The 18,340-nt window shown below is 42.4% G+C and overlaps 1 long non-coding RNA gene across 1 annotated transcript in view; it reads left to right on the plus strand.

Moving 5' to 3' along the window:
* The window catches only part of LOC117523502, a 36,062-nt gene extending 20,740 nt beyond the window's left edge, over positions 1–15,322 (plus strand). The window contains exon 4 of the long non-coding RNA XR_004564520.1: positions 12,831–15,322. This is a non-coding gene — a long non-coding RNA (uncharacterized LOC117523502). The remainder of the gene's footprint in view (positions 1–12,830) is intronic.
* Positions 15,323–18,340: the final 3,018 nt, after the last annotated feature.

Consider the following 18,340-nt stretch of genomic DNA (forward strand, 5'->3'; position numbering starts at 1 on the left):
GAATGGTTTGTGTTTGTGTGTTTGATGTGCACTGAGATCTGCTCGCAATTTTTAATTCCAATGTGGTTTTTCTACTGCAAATGGCAATAAACTGAAACTGAAACAGATTTTCATACCGGTTTTCATTAAATGTATTGCAGCCTTCACATACAACTTACTGTACTCTATGCTCCATGCACAACATATGGACCAGAGTTATGTGCTTTTTTCTAAATAAAACAAGCACAACATTAACCACTAACTAGTTAAATATGCCTGACATTTTCAATGAATTATTTTTTTATTCTCTCTACGAGGAGGCAACAGCTGCTGTAACAGCAGACTGTCAGCTGAAATCATTTAACATGCATTTCAAATGAGCAACATACATACACAATCACACCCCTCTAAATTTCCTTTTGATCTTAATACATCTCATTGCATGTGCAAATCTCACCTCTTTGCATGTTTAACAACCCTAATTTTACACACACCTGAAACTGAAACACTGCCATGGATGGCTTCTTATTTATCTGATTGGATGATTTTAGACATATTAGAGGCTGTCTCTCAATAGATGCTGCAAAGACCTTTATGCATGCTATGATTTTTTTTCTCATTTGTCATATTGTATCACATGTTGGGGGCAGGCTGGAGAAACAACTATTAAGCCACTGGAATCTCTGTATAAACTCTTCTTTGTCTTTCGGCTGTTCCCGTTAGGGGTCGCCACAGCAGATCAATCGTTTCCATCTCACCCTGTCCTCTGTATCTTCCTCTGTCACACCAACCACCTGCATGTCCTCTCTCAGAACATCCATGAACCTCCTCTTTGGTCTCCCTCTTCTCCTCCTGCCTGGTGGCTCCATCCTCAGCATCCTTCTCCCTATACACCCTGGGTCCCTCCTCTGTACATGTCCAAACCATCTCAATCTCGCCTCTCTGACTTTGTCTCCAAACCGTCCCACCTGAGCTGTCCCTCTGATATGTTCATTCATAATCTTGTCCATTCTTGTCACTCCCAAAGAGAATCTCAACATCTTCAGCTCTGCCACCTCCAGCTCTGCCTCCTGTCTTTTTGTTAGTGCCACTGTCTCTAAACCATACAACATAGCTGGTCTCACTACTGTTTTGTAAACTTTCCCCTTCACTCTTGCTGATATTCTTCGGTCACAGATCACTCCTGCCACCTTTCTCCACCCACTCCACCCTGCCTGCACTCTCTTCTTCATCTCTCTACCACACTCTCCATTACTTTGAACAGTTGACCCCAAATATTTAAACTCATCTACTTTCACCACTTCTACTCCTTGTAACTGCACTATTCCACTGGGCTCCCTCTCATTTACACACATGTACTCAGTCTTGCTTCTACTGACTTTCATTCCCCTTCTCTCCAAAGCATATCTCCACTTCTCCAGACTAGACTCAACTTGCTCTCTACTCTCACTACAGATCACAATGTCATCTGCAAACATCATAGTCCATGGGGACTCCTGTCTGATCTCATCTGTCAACCTGTCCATCACCACTGCAAACAAGAAAGGACTCAGAGCTGATCCTTGGTGTAATCCCACCTCCACCTTGAATGAGTCTGTCATTCCGACTGCGCATCTCACCGCTGTCACACTATTCTTGTACATGTCCTGTACTACCCTAACATACTTCTCTGCCACTCCAGACTTCCTCATACAATGCCACAACTCTTCTCTTGGTACCCTATCATAAGCTTTTTCTAAGTCCACAAACACACAATGTAACTCTTTCTGTCCTTCTCTGTACTTTTCCAACAGTATTCTCAGAGCAAACATTGCATCTGTAGTGCTCTTTCTCGGCATGAAACCATATTGCTGCTCACAGATCTTCACCTGTTTTCTAAGCCTAGCTTCTACTACTCTTTCCCATAACTTCATGCTGTGGCTGATCAGCTTTATGCCTGTGTAGTTACTGCAGCTCTGCACATCACCCTTGTTCTTGAAAAAAGGACCCAGCACACTTCGTCTCCACTCCTCAGGCATCCTCTCACTTTCCAAGATTTTATTAAACAATCTGGTTAGAAACTCTACTGCCATCTCTCCTAGACATTTCCATGCCTCCATTGGAATGTCATCTGGACCAGCTGCCTTTCCACTCTTCATCCTCTTCATAGCAGCCCTCACTTCTTCCTTGCTAATCTCTTTTACTTCCTGATTTACTCTCACCACATCATCCAGCCTTTTCTCTCGCTCATTTTCTTTATTCATCAACTCTTCGAAATATTCCCTCCACCTTCTCAGCACACACTCCTCACTTGTCAGCACATTACCATGTGCATCTTTTACCACCCTAACCTGCTGCACATACTTTCCAGCTCTGTCCCTTTGTCTGGCCAATCGGTACAAGTCCTTTTCTCCTTCCTTACTATTCAACTTCTTGTACAGCTCGCAATATGCCTTTTCCTTTGCTTTTGCCACTTCTCTTCTCGCCTTACGCCGCATCTCCTTGTACTCCTGTCTACTTTCTTCATCTCTCTGACTATCCCAAAACTTTTTCACCAACCTCTTTCTCCTTATGCTTTCCTGGACCTCTTCATTCCACCACCAAGTCTCCTTGTCTTCCTTCCACTGTCCAGATGTCATACCCAGTACTGCCCTAGCTGTCTCCCCCACCACATCTGCAGTACTCTTCCAATTGTTCAAAATTGCTTCCCCTCCAACTAGTGCTTCTCTCACCTGCTCGCTAAATTTCACACAACAGTCTTCCTCCTTCAGCTTCCACCATCTGATCCTTTGTTGAGCTCTCACTCTCTTCTTCTTCTTTACCTCTAAAGTCATCCTACAAACAACCATCCTATGCTGTCTAGTGACACTCTCTCCTGCTACCACCTTACAGTCTGTGATTTCTTTTAGCTTGCATCTCCTATAAAGAATGTAGTCCACCTGTGTGCACCTTCCTCCACTTTTATATGTTACCCTGTGCTCCTCCCTTTTCTTAAAGTAGGTATTCACCACAGCCATTTCCATCCTTTTTGCAAAATACCATCTGTCCTTCCCCATTCCTATCCTTGATACCATATCTACCCATTACTTCCTCATCACCTCTGTTCCCTTCACCAACATGCCCATTGAAGTCTGCTCCTATCACCACTCTTTCATGCTTGGGCACACTCTCCACCACCTCATCTAACACACTCCAGAAATCTTCTTTCTCCTTCATCTCACAACCTACCTGTGGGGCATATGCACTGATGATATTCATCATCACCCCTTCAATTTCCAACTTCACACTCATCACCCTGTCAGACACTTGCTTAACCTCCAACACACTTTTAACATACTCTTCCTTTAAAATGACCCCAACACCATTTCTCTTTCTGTCCTCATCATGGTACAACAACTTGTACCCACCGCCGATGCTCCTGCTCTTACTTCCCTTCCACTTGGTCTCTTGCACACACAATATGTCTACCTTTCTCCTCTCCATCATATCAGCCAGCTCTCTCCCTTTACCAGTCATACTACCAACATTCAAAGTCCCCACTCTCATTTCCACCCTTCTAGTTTTCTTCTTCTCTCCCGCTGTTCATGGCAACGTTTTCCTCCTCTTCTTCGTCGTTGTCTTCACCCAGGAATCTCTGTATAAACAAACCTTAAAAATGCTAGATAAAAAAATCTATGCAATATCACCACTGCAGGATTCTAGAAAAGCTTCATGTGCTTAGTTTTGAGAATTATGAACTGTTTTCTAATTTGTGTCTTACGTTTAAGATTTTAAATGGCTCGGCTCCTTCCCCATTATGTCAGTTTGTTAATATTCATCCGGTGCAGTCTATAAGATCTACCAGAATATCTTCAATAAGAGACTGTTCTGTGCCTTTCTGTCGTACTGCTTTTGGTCAGTCAACTTTCTCTGTGAAAGCCATGACTCAGTGGAACGCTCTCCCTGACAGCATCAAGAACTCTGATTCTATTGGAAGCTTCAAGAACAAATTGAAAAATTTACTGAAAGATACTAAATTCTGTCACCACTGATTTTAGAAATATTATGTAAAATATGACTGTGTGGAAAGCTGCACCTAGTAACTAAATATGAATAAAAACTTTACAATTGTAGGCATTCCTGCTGAAAACTCAAGAGTAAATCCTAGTAAAGATCAGAGTTATTCATAAAGCATCATCAAAGGTGAAAAATTGATAAGAATAGTGAGGAGATCTTTTAAGAGGCTTAGAAGTTTCTTAAGCAGAAGAGATAATGGCCGACACAAAGAGGTAGACAAGATGTGCACCAAACAATGGATGATTGTAAATGAATAAAACACGAGACATTAGATCATGCAGTGAACATGCTTGTAACTAGAAGCACTCGGAGAACCTCCGCCAAGGCCATAGGGTCACTGACGACACATGGAATACCCTTTGGCAAAGAGACTTATTCCACGTCATTTCACGCATCTACCGTCATTTTTCAGATTCAGTGGTTAACCCTCTGTGGTCCGAGGGCATTTTTTGGACAGTTCACTCGCCTGGCATAAATGTTTTATTATTGCTGTTAACAGCTCTCCCTGCATCCCACAATTAAGTTGTGTGTCTTTTTTTCAGGACAACCTGTACTTTCAAAATATATATGCTATAGTTGTGTTTTATAAGTTTAATAAAGGTTTACAATCAGAAATAAGAAAGGAAAAAGTAAAGCGGGAAATAATTTTCCACACACATTTATTCAAAACACACAGCAAACTATAATAAACTAGTAACACATCACTCCTAAAAACTATCTTTGGTGTGTCATGTGAGGTGAATCTGCCCTATGATTGGATTTTGGAAAACCATGTGACGGTGAACCAATTCTGATTAGACACTCACATTGCTCACGTCATCACACAGCTTCTATGAGGAGTACAAAGATGGTGGGCGGTGGCTCAAAAGTCCGCAGAGTTAACTTTCAGCAAAAAAAGTAAAGTTTCTATCTCATATCATTAAAACGTTTTTTATAATTTAGTAAAGCTTGGTCTCAGCCATCGTATACGACAGCGTCGGCCCCAGAGGGTTAAACCCTTAGATCTTCAGCAAATGTATTTATAAAGAGAAACTGCATGAACCACACAAGTTTTTTTTAAATTTTCTAACAAGTTTATTCAATGAGGAGAAACAAATGCTCAATTATTGTTGTGTTGTAACTTAATTTTTGTTCAGCCTTTGTGACCCGTCTTCATGAAGTTAGATGCAAAAATGTTGAAATATGGTCCTATCCTGCAATGATAAAGAATTCTTTAAAAAATTACTGGATTCGTGTTCCAGATGAATTACCAAAATTTAATGACTTCTAAGTTAGGCCAAGATACACCCCTGGTAAAAATTTCATTGAAATCCATTGAGGATTTTTTGAGTAATCCTGCTAACAAACCAACCAACCAACCAACCAACAAACGGACGCGACCGAAAACATAACCTCCTTGTCGGAGGTAACTAATGTCATTAGAGATGCGCTTGCCTCCCTGTCTCACACACAGTACAACATACCATGATGCAAGAGATTAAAGTTATCATTATTTTAAGGTATTTGCCAACTGGGAAAATGTAACTACATTTTGCAGTGGTAATGACAGGGTCTTTCACAACCTTCTATAATCAGAGGGATCACGCAAATAATGAAAGCACCAGAGGCTTGATGCCTCCCTGCAGCAATATAAATGTATCAGTAAACATACATCTGTCTGTAATGGTGGTTTTTGACAACGTATGACTTACGGTATGACATCTGTATAACTTCATTTTGAAATTATTCATACTACTCACTCATCTTTAACTGCTTATCTGGGACCGGGTTGTGGGGTTATTCATACTCATCAATCACAACCAGTTTGCTGATCTATACTGTATATGTTTTAGATCATCCATCTAGGCTTCTTCATTGTTGATATATACAAAAAGTGTTTTTTCAGACATTGTTTTCCTTGATCTTGACATATTTCCCCATGTGGGGCTAATAAAGGAATATCTCATCCAAGCGACTCCAAAATCTAATCACCGCTAGATATATATCCATGTAATATTCCCACCAAGGTTGCAGGAAATCCATCCAACTGTTTTTCAGCTAGCTTGTTTTGCATTTTGCATCACCACTTTTAGTTTCATAGTGGAGCAGAGTGGAGAAGGATATTCTTTCACCAAAACAGATCAAATCTAGCAATGTGTAGCTAAACTTTCTCCACATTGCAGTGCTTGACAAAGATTTCCCAAATCCCTTGCCCATGTGGGTATATCAGCTATTGATGAATGACAGCACATTACCTGATGAAACTGCACACAATGTCATATTCGTGGGCAACCATGATTCACCGCCACATGTCAGTTTGTCAGGGTTATAGATCATAGCCTTCCAGGGTGCACATCCTTGAAAGTGATAACAGAGCTTCTATGGCCTTTTCCCTCTTGCTATACAATTAAATTTAGTTTTTGGTACAGTGGTACAGTGAGTACAGTGCATCAGATATTTTGTTGCCATTTTTTAAAAACACAATTCCTGATTTTAAAAAGAAATTTTATCTGGATTGAATGTTCCAGATTGCAGCATTCGAGTGGAAACTGTTTTCAGTTTGGAATGACATTCTGTGGGAAGTATCAGGAACACTGAGGAGAAGGTGCAAACCTAAAGGATTTATGAAGCGCCTCCTGAACATCAATATGCATTTCAACTTTCATCTGTAGAGCAGCAGAGATTTATGTTTAATAAGCCTCATGTGTTGGCTGTCTTTGGGTTGTGCTTTTTAATGTGTGTGTGTGTGTGTGTGTGTGTGTGTGTGTGTGTGTGTGTGTGTGTGTGTGTGTGTGGGTGTTAGTGAGTGAAGGCTTCGTGCACGTGCACTGAGCTCTCAGACCATTTTTGCTGTCACATTCTATACAAACACTTTAATTTGCATGGCTGCCTTGGCTCTGGAAAAACAGAGCTACCTTTGTGCCCGCCTTACAAATGGTCTCATGTGGCCATCTTTGACATCTGTATGACAACACAAACAGCCTGTCAGGCTGGGGGGGCAGAGGCAAATGGAAAAGCTAATATACGGCTAATAAGCGCAGAAGGAGAGGAATGTGGAGTAGGTCATAGGGGAGACTGACAGCGACTATTAATGGCACACCTCCTCATTTTGCTGCCAGGTTTTGCTCTCTGTGCTGTGTTTGTGTGAGTGACAGGCACTTTGCACAGCTTCAAACAAAGGTCAGTCTGTACGTGGAAGGATCCCCTGCCCCCATCCAATGGTGGCCGACAGGGGCCGCAACACTTCCAAAGATAGAAACCAACATGAAAAGCAGAAAACACAAATGGAAAAAAAAACTCTGCATCAGGGCTTTGGATCATTTCTCAAAATTCAATAAGTATCATCCAATACTCTACAGTTATATCCTTATAATAATTTTACTAGCCTCAACAGACTAAATAATTTTCATATTTATGGTTCCTCTCACACTAACTGACCTAATTTTAAACTAGAACTCCAAACAGACCCAGATATGCCAGATCTTAGGCATTGTTTAAAGAAAAGAAGATATTGCTTCACATCCCACTTTATTTATGCAGAAAAGTTAAATGAAGTAAACATACGAGGGCTGTCAATAAAGTTACGGTCCTTTTTATTTTTTTCAAAAACTATATGGATTTCATTCATATGTTTTTACGTCAGACATGCTTGAACCCTCGTGCGCATGCGTGAGTTTTTCCACGCCTGTCGGTGACGTCATTCGCCTGTGAGCACTCCTTGTGGGAGGAGTCGTCCAGCCCCTCGTCGGAATTCCTTTGTCTGAGAAGTTGCTGAGAGACTGGCGCGTTGTTTGATCAAAATTTTTTCTAAACCTGTGAGACACATCGAAGTGGACATGGTTCGAAAAATTAAGCTGGTTTTCAGTGAAAATTTTAACAGCTGATGAGAGATTTTGAGGTGATTCTGTCGCTTTAAGGACTTCCCACGGTGCGAGACGTCGCGCAGCGCTCTCAGGCGGCGTCATCAGCCTGTTCAAGCTGAAAACCTCCATATTTCAGGCTCTATTGATCCAGGACGTCGTGAGAGAACAGAGAAGTTTCAGAAGAAGTCGGTTTCAGCATTTTATCCGGATATTCCACTGTTAAAGGAGATTTTTTTAATGAAAGACGTGCGGACGGGTCCGCGCGTCGGGACGCAGCCGACGCGGTGCGGCAGCACAGGAAAAACACCTCCGTGTTGATAACCATTTGTAAAATCCAGGCGGCTTTTGATGGCTTTCAGTGGAGTGAGTATATGAGAAATTGTTTAACAGGCAGGACATGTTCCAACTTGTCCTTAAGGCTTTCAACAGAGGTGTTTTTCCTGTGGCGGAGCGTCGCGGCGGCTGCGTCCCGACGCGCGGACCCGTCCGCACGTCTTTCATTAAAAAAATCTCCTTTAACAGTGGAATATCCGGATAAAATGCTGAAACCGACTTCTTCTGAAACTTCTCTGTTCTCTCACGACGTCCTGGATCAATAGAGCCTGAAATGTGGATGTTTTCAGTTTGAACAGGCTGACGACGCCGCCTGAGAGCGCTGCGCGACGTCTCGCACCGTGAAAAGTCCTTAAAGCGACAGAATCACCTCAAAATATCTCATCAGCCGTTAAAATTTTCACTGAAAACCAGCTTAATTTTTCGAACCGTGTCCACTTCGATGTGTCTCACAGGTTTAGAAAAAATTTTGATCAAACAACGCGCCAGTCTCTCAGCAACTTCTCAGACAAAGGAATTCCGACGAGGGGCTGGACGACTCCTCCCACAAGGAGTGCTCACAGGCGAATGACGTCACCGACAGGCGTGGAAAAACTCACGCATGCGCACGAGGGTTCAAGCATGTCTGACGTAAAAACATATGAATGAAATCCATATAGTTTTTGAAAAAAATAAAAAGGACCGTAACTTTATTGACAGCCCTCGTATATTTATATGGCTTCTCAATTCCACTTTGTGTAGGACTATAGTAAAACACTGGCACAGAGAAATCCTGGTGAAACATTTATGTTGTTAAATGTTATTATTATTTTATTATTATTATTATTTGTAGTAGTAGTAGTATATGCAAAAATGTCTTAAAATGTGGATACGATAAGGGTGTTGGGGATGGGGGCATTCTGATCCTTTTTCCATCTGAGTAAGGCCCTGCCCTGCACAGTCTGTGAGCAGGAAGAATGGAAAACCCATGTATTTATGTGGAAATTGCGACCTGGTTGATAGGTAAGATTTATCTGTGCTTTTATCTCGTGCCATCCACAGAAAGACTGTTTATTTAGGAAAAAAAACCCAAACAAAACATCAGATTTTAACTTAGTGCGGGTGTGCTGCTGTTCTCTTTTTTAGCTTCTGTTCTCTGTTTGTAGCTGCTGTTGGCTTTGCACTAACACAGCCAGAGGACATGCACAGACTTTGAAGGAAAAGCAAAATGTAACTAGACCACCGCTGCCTTTTATTGTGGCCAGCCTAAGGATGTGATCTATGCAATAATCATGCTGTCTAATCAGCATCTTGATATGCTACACCTGTGAGGTGGGATGAATTGTCTCAGCAAAGGAGAAGTGCTCACTAACACAGATTTAGACAGATTTGTGAACAACATTTAAGAGAAATCAGTCCTTGGGTATAAAGAAAATGTTTTAAATCTAGGCGTGCAATGATACGTTTGTTGTGATTTGGTGCTATATAAATGAAAATAAAATAAAATCTTTGAGTTCAGCTTATGAAAAATGGTAGCAAAAACAAAAGTGATGTGTTTATATTTTTGGTTGGTGTATATTTTATTATTACTTTTATTTTATCATTTGGAAATAATGGAAATGGAAATAAGTGTTTTCACTTTCCTGTGTCATCATGTATTTTTAATGTATTTTCAAAATACCCAAAATACATAAGCATACCCAGCAGAAAATGTCAGCTCTGCCCGGTGTATATATTGAAAATTTAGAGACAGGATTATCGGTACACATACTGTACCTGAAGTCTTATACCAGTGCTTCAATAATATCATGAACCAGTATCGACCCCTATTCTGCACCAAGTTACCAACAGGTAGTTTCATCAAAAAATATCTCAGGCCTGATTTAGGGCCTCTTCACACATAGTATGAATGTGGTCGAATTGCGCATGAAGTATGCATGAAGCAGGAATTGTATGCAATACGTGTAAATCGTAGCTGCCTCCAACACCTCGTACACCTGTTGCTACAACTATTTGTGCACACCAGCAACTGAAAAACAGAGTGTGCCCTGTGAGAGCCCATCAAACCCTCTCGCAGCAGTTGTTGACCAAATTCCAGGTGACACGCACACACATCTAACACCGCTCACTTGGCACTTAGAAAATGTGTGGCCATTCGCAGTATTAGTATGACAACATTCAGCAGACGATCAACTGTCAAGCCAGATGTGAAATTTGTCTAAGTGCCCCCACGAGTGTGGCAAACAGACACAGTGACACGTTGGTGTGTGCGCTGAACTGACAGGAGGTGTGTCCGCCCACAGGAGCGGCTGCGGAGATCTGTGGTTCTGGACGTCATGGCTGGGGAACACGTACCATGTTTGGATGGACATGAACTGACAATTGCCCACTGTGATGCACGTGTGTCTGCTTCCTGTCCTCACGTGGACATACATAAAAACATATATCGCTGTTGCAATGGGCTGCAGCGAGGGAGTGCCTGCTACGCACATTGACAGGCTACCCCAGGTGAAACAGACTGTTAGATCATAACACGCAGTAAGTGATCTGAAAGTCATGTCACCCACGTGAGCTCTGTTCCACATGACGCCGTGTCTGTCCTGCGGCGCTCCATCCACAAGACGCGCGTCAGGCAGGACACATGCGCGGGGCCGGCTGGACATGCCACTCACAGATGTGGACATGATAAGAGTGCCCTGCTTCTCATTCATGTCATTTCATGACTGTACTTCTGTGACCATGGGTCATCTTCAGAGGAACAGACAGATCATACTTGTATTGTCCACTTGATAAGAGGGATTCAATATAATGTGGTGTTTTTCATATGGTGTGTGGTTGTATTTATCTTAAATACGTCAATGTCCTTCTTGATATCAGGCATTTTCCCACATCTTTCACAGGACAGTGACGGTAGCTCAGTGGTAACATTTCTGGCTGACAATCAGAACTTTTGGAAATTGCAGGTCCGACTCCTGTGGATGGCATGTATTTTTTTTTATTTCACTGCAGCTGTGCGATGTGGTTATACATCGCACAGCTGCTTGCACTGTGTTCCCACATGCACGAAACTGTTGCAGCGGCATCGTTCACGCCTGCCCGTTGCCTTGATGTTTTTTTTGGTTCACTCATACAAGTTGTTCTGCCGTGATTCGACCTGATTTGTACTTATTCGTACTACTATGTGTGAAGGGGCCCTTACAGAGGTTCCACATAACAAGTACCAAATTCTGTGTGCATTCCAAACTTTGGCACGCTGACTTGATGAACTTTTTTGCAGGTGATTTACGAAGAATAAATGTGCTCGACAGAAGGTGATGTGATGTAGACAGCAGTATGTAAATGAGGATTTTGCGTGTATTAATGACCATAAATAAAATTCATGGAATTCAATCAGCGACAACACAACACAAACACACGTTTTATCAGCAAATGTCATTGATTGAACTTTTACCCAATCAGAAATGAATATGACATAAAAATGGTTTGTCATGGGAGGTGTGCAGTGTTTGGAACAAGTCCAATTCTGCACCGCTCACCTAAAGCTGTCGGTTTCAGATGATGATCTTCAAATGTTCATTCCCATGACAGCTTACATTTGACTTTGTGTTAATATTCTTGTCACTGTCACATTTTAACCAATACTATAAAGTACTATAATGTTGAATGATGGTGCTTTCTCCATTCAAGCTTCTTGAATGGAGAAAGCACCATCAAGCTTGAATGGAGCTTGATGTACTCAAATCACGCCAACATGACGCCTCACACAATGAAAAACATTCATGGTTGACAAAAGGTGCTCTCCTTCATGATGATTTGTACATTTACCAGGACAAACCTATCCTGCCGAAATCCTTGTTTGAGACCGCTGCTATGGTTACACATTTACACATGGGCAGAGCCATGTGTCAACAGGAGGGATGGTATCACAAGGAAATCATGTTTTTTTCAACTTTTGGATTCAATGTTTATGCACAAACATACTGCAAGAGATGTTTGATCTGCATAAAAAACAACCCACAAGGCAACCTGAGACCAAAACGGGGCCGTTTTCCTACACCTCAATACCCATTCCAGGTAGTACACATGGACTTCATTGAGCTGAATCAGAGTGGTCCATACAAATACTGCCTGGTTTTGATTGATGCATTCTCCAAATGGGTTGAAATTGTTCCTGGAAAACATGCAGATGCCCTGACAGTTGCAAAGGCACTGTGTAAAGTGATTATTCCTGCATATGGAATACCTGAAAAAATTTACAGCGACAATGGAGCACACTTTGTCAACACCATGATACAACACCTGACACAAACACTGGGCATTCAGTTAAAACATCATTGTGCGTATCACCCACAAAGTGCAGGACACGTGGAATGAACTAATGGGACTATCAAGTCCAGGCTCAGGAAAACAATGACTGAAACAAGACGACCCTGGCCTGAATGTCTGGACCTGGTAAAATTATATATGCACATCACACCCACACCACAAGGGCCGCCACCTTTTGAGATTTTGCATGGTAGACCTTAGCGCCTCCCACTCTTTGGATCAGATTTACAAAAGGCAGATGAGGAATTGACCTTAGCAGATTTTATGAAAAAGATACTTCAGGAAAGAGATGTGTTAAAAGCACAGTTACTGCCAACTGATTCTCTGTCTCCACAGGATACCAAAACAGTGAAGCCAGGAGACTAAGTGTTTATCAAGGTCATAAAAAGGAAAAACTGCTCCAGCCCATGGTGGGAAGGCCCGTTCCAAGTATTGCTGACCACACCAACAGCCGTGAAGATCGCTGAGAGACCGTCATGGATACATCTAAGTCACTGTAAGCTGCAGCGTGTGCCTATAACCACAAACGAGTAAAGGGGAAGTCTGACTACAAAGGGGATTCACCGTATAGTGTTGTCTCGTCTCAACGTCAGTGAAGCAGGGAGATCCTTACTCACTTAGAGTGGCTTATAGGTGACGCTGTGGCCTAGCACCAATGGCTGATCCGCAGAATACACCCAACCCACGTGCCAGGCGCCGTGGCTGTGGGTGAGTCTGGCAGGCAGTCTGATTTGTTGTGATCTTAGCATGTTTTTGTCTACTGTGGCAGATGTGGGAACGACCTCCCCCGTCTGAAACTGATCTCGATGAATCAACCCCGTTCACCCTCTCACCCAAAAAGAAAAATGATACATCAACCACCCTGACGAACCACAACACCCTTACCATACCAACATGTGGTGGCGCTACGTGAATTACACTTCACATCTAGCGAACCATACCAACTGTTATGTCTGTACATATATTCCTGTTTCCACCACACATAATGGTCTACATGCTACTCCAATGTCTCGAGCAAATACCAGTTGTTTGATGGGCCTGTCAACCTACCCAGGAAATTATTCTGTACCTCTGAACAAAACCACTGCGTCTCCCTTGGTGGGAAACTGTACCGGTTCCAGTTTACCCCCAGGTGCAGGACCCCTTACTGATAACTGATATAACGCCTTATCATAGCTTTGACTATTGCATAATTGGGAATGGCTCAAACCTGCTTGGGTGGCTTTCACCTCACTCCTGCAATTTTACTTACACCTTCTGCAATTATGTAAATCGAACAGCAAAAAATGAATGCAACAGAAATAAAACCTGTAAACAGGATAAGACCCAATGGAACAAGGCTCGCCTCGTCAGGGACGCAGACCATTTCTGGTGTAACACCACCCAGGCCCCTTACGTTAAGCGCTGTTCCTGTGCAGCCATAGCGCCAACCCAGAAGGGCACTAGAGTCCTCACTGATTACTATTGGCTATGCGGGACCAACGTTTACGCTCACCTTCCTCTCAATTGGAGTGTAAGATGTGGAATGATTTATTTACACAAGACAGTAGTACATATTACTAAAGACCAATGGTCCGAAGCCACTGTCAAGTTCCATGAACCACATAATGTTCCCGTTAAACGAGAACTGTCTGATACCAGCCATATTCCTAGTGATAAAAGAATATTCCATCAGGGATGGAGGTGCACTATTCGGCATGCTTCCGCATGTTGGGGTCAACCTTGTAGCTCTAGAAATTGAGTTCACCCGCTGGAAGGTTTTGCAATTCATGAACTCCACACTCGAGATGGCCAATGCAACCGCGGAAGAAATTAGGGCCCTGCGACTGATGGTACTGCAAAACCGTATGGTTCTTGATCAGCTGACCGCACCCTCCGGTGGAGTGTGTGCTTTGGTGGGTACAGCGTGCTGCACCTTTATCCCGGACAACACAGCTGACGGAGGTGCCATCACCTGAGCCCTACAAGAGATGACAGAGGTCCGTGACTCTGTCCAAGCAACAATGTCATCACCTAACTGGAGCTTCTGGTCATGGTTTACATCAGGAAGTTGGTGGCAACTTCTACTACAAGCTTTGACCCCTCTATTGATCATTGTTGCAGTTTTTGCACTCTTACGTTGCTGCATAGTGCCTTGCCTCCGTTCCATGATTGTAAAATTAGTCTCCAACGCCTTTGTCCGATGTAATGTCGTACAGCGAGACCTCCATCGAGAAACTACCCATTTCCAACCATTGTCGACCGATGATTTTGAGCACGAACCAGAATATGATGTCCGCCAATCGCCATATGCCGATGCCCGGCCGTGTCAACCACCTGATTACGAGGTCGATATTCCTGAGCGTTCTGACACCGCCCTGTAAGCAATAAGACACCACATAACGATTTAAAATCTTTATTATTGGTTCACTGTCATTTTGTCCTCCTGTTTTTGGTTACTATATTCATCTCCGCATTCGTCTATGATGTTACAACTGAAAATGTTCTTAACAAGTGGTTGTGATTAATGTATTGGATGTGGTTGAGATGTAATAAATGATAAACAGGAGGGATATGTTAGATAAAATGTACTGTACAAACATGTTATCATTTATTACATCTGGTCTTTTATATTGTTCCGTTTGCATCTTAAATTCTGCAAACTGTTTCTCTCAGATATTCCCAGATAGATAGCACAGCTGCAGGTCAGCCTGTTTGCGGTTTGACATTTAGCAAGCTTCAGCAAAACCGCTCACTGTACCTAAGATCAGAATGTTTCAGTTGATTGCATACGTATCTGCACATGACTAATAGCACATGTTGTAACCACACGCCTGTGGACTCATGTAGCCCCCACCCTTATCTTTGTTTTTTTACACACAATAAAAGAGCCTCGCGGAGGATGTCACAGTTGGAGAACTGCACATAGGAAGCTCTGCTGTGTCTCCCCTTTGCAAAGCTCACAAAAGATATCTCAACTCTCTGAGTTCTTGTCTCAAGTTTCATTTCTTGTATGTCCAGGCAAGGTCAAACCTGACAGTCCTCAAATGGAAAACTGTGGATCGTCCCCTCTGGGTCAGGGGAGAGTTACTGCCTCAAGTGGAGAAGTTCAAGTATGTTATTCATGAGTGGGGACAAAATGGAGCATGAGATCAACAGACGGTTTGGGGCTGCACCTGATGTTCTGTGGGCACTTTACCAGAAAGTTGTGGTGAAGAAAGAGCAACCACTCCGTTTATGCTCCTATTCTCACCTATGGTCATGAGCTTCAGGTAAAAACAAGAATATGGATACAAGCAGCAGAAATGAGGCTGATCCCTTCAGGGGTCTGGACTTACACTCACAGACATGCAGGAGGAACTCAGAGATGAGCTGCTGCTTCTTTGCATCAAAAGGAGCTACCTGAGGTGATCTGGTCTTCTGGTGAGGATGCCCCTGATTGTCTCCTTGGGGAAGTCTTCCAGGAACATCCAACTGAGAGGAGGCCCCAGAGAAGTCCTAGTACACCTTGGAGGGATTATACAATATTCCCAGATGACTTGGGAATGTCTCGAGATACCCCAGTCAAAGGGCCTGGCAAAGCAGAGGGAAGTGGTTGATGAGCTGACTGGTCTTCTGCCACCGTGACCCGGACCCAGACGTGCGGCAGAAAATGAATGAATGAATCTCAACAGCTGAAATTGCTTTTAGTCTTGTTCATCACCCACAATTTTGTGCATTTGGGTGAACACACCCCAAATTGCATTTTCATGAAGATACATGTTAAAAATTGACAATACGCCCTATTTTGCTCATTTGTACAACACAATCTTTTGTGTGCAAAGTTAGTAAATCAGCATGCCCTTTTTTGCAGGAGGTATGGTGTGTGCACACATTTTTACACACACAAACCTTTAGTAAAACAGGCCCCTAGTCAGCACTGCCCGTAACATCCTACCACTGTTTTTACCTGTCACAGGCAGATGTAAAAATTTTTATGTAAATGTGCCCCTTAGCACACGAACATTTGTTGAATACAAAGAAACTGAACTCTGGCACTTCTCATTGGTATGTATGAATATAAAGTAGCAGGCCAGCCCGTAGGCCATATGGGGTGTATGTGTATGTGTGTGTGTGTGTGTGTGTGTGTGTGTGTGTGGGGGGGGGGGGGGGGGGGGGGGGTATACCAAATGTGCAGTATCACTTTACAGAAAGTGTTAAAACTCCATTTCCAGATTCTTCAAAATGTTTTAATGTTTTGCACATGTGCAGCTTCATCACTTCTATAGTTCTTTAGGGGGAAATGCTGTATGTGTGTGCATGTGTGTATGTGTGCATGTGGGGTGGCCGAGCTAGTTATAGAATGGAAGATGACAAAATTACTGTCAATTCTGACCAAAATAAAACAATAAAAACCTAAACTCTCAAGTGTCACTGGAAGAAAGAAGTATAAACCTTTTAAACATGAGAAAGACACAAAATGCCACAGTCAAGAAATGAACGACTCAAAATTCCAATACAAACCTTATCAAAGAAACAGAAACCTCATACACACCAGTAGGAGGTGAGTTCAGATCTGGGAGCATGTGTTAGTGCCAAGTGTCACCGCATCCACCGCATCACAGAACCACCCAGGGAGACAACTGGTCCAGTTCCACCTCTACAAAGTAGCCATCACACTGCGTGTGTGTGTGTGTGTGTGTGCACGCACGTGTGTGTGTGTGCATGTGCATGCCTCAAGGCACTATGTAAGAGTGAGGTTTAAACCTCATCCACACCTGAGCAAGCACATTGACAAGAGTGGTCAGGAAAAAAAAAAAAAGAACCCTCATGCATTTTTTTGATTACCGGAAAAAACCTCAAGCAGACCAAACTCGGGCATGACAGTACGAACAGAAACAGAGAAATACAGCAAAGGCACAACAAGGACTTGCCAAACATGTAACGATGGGGATGTTGTAGCTCAAAGTGGTCTCAAAATTAAGTTGTACCTTTTCAAATGCATTTGAAGTGCTCCAGGCTCAAGACAGATGACGAAAAGGTTAAATAAAACTTGTGAATAGCTCAATATATTAAAAACAAATCCCTTTAAAAACATTGTAAAAATACATATGCTAAGAGTTTTAGTATTCATCTGGCACTGTGCAGAGTGCTTAAGCACATTTAGGGCATCTGCAAGTGCACATTAGAGAAAATACTGGTGCAAAGCTGTGCTGAAAATGACACCTATTAAAAGTCATTTATATGGTAAAGAAGCAAGTAGAAGTCAAATCAAATCAATTTTATTAATATAGCACCAAATCACAACAACAGTTGCCCCAAGGCACTTTATATTGCAAGGCAAAAGCCATACAATAATTACAGAAAAACCCCAACGGTCAAAATGACCCCCTATGAGCAAGCACTTGGCGAAAGTGGGAAGGAAAAACTCCCTTTTAACAGGAAGAAACCTCCAGCAGAACCAGGCTCAGGGAGTCCCTAAGATAAGATGGGACCTGATTATTCAAAACCTTATAAGTAAGAAGAAGAATTTTAAATTCTATTCTAGAATTAACAGGAAGCCAATGAAGAGAGGCCAATATGGGTGAGATATGCTCTCTCCTTCTAGTCAGTACTCTAGCTGCAGCATTTTGAATTAACTGAAGGCTTTTCAGGGAACTTTTAGGACAACCTGATAATAATGAATTACAATAGTCCAGCCTAGAGGAAATAAATGCATGAATTAGTTTTTCAGCATCACTCTGAGACAAGACCTTTCTAATTTTAGAGATATTGCGCAAATGTAAAAAAGCAGTCCTACATATTTGCTTAATATGCGCATTGAAGGACATATCCTGATCAAAAATGACTCCAAGATTTCTCACAGTATTACTAGAGGTCAGGGTAAT

The sequence above is a fragment of the Thalassophryne amazonica genome, chromosome 13 (genome assembly GCF_902500255.1).
Source record: "Thalassophryne amazonica chromosome 13, fThaAma1.1, whole genome shotgun sequence".
Classification (NCBI taxonomy): domain Eukaryota; kingdom Metazoa; phylum Chordata; class Actinopteri; order Batrachoidiformes; family Batrachoididae; genus Thalassophryne; species Thalassophryne amazonica.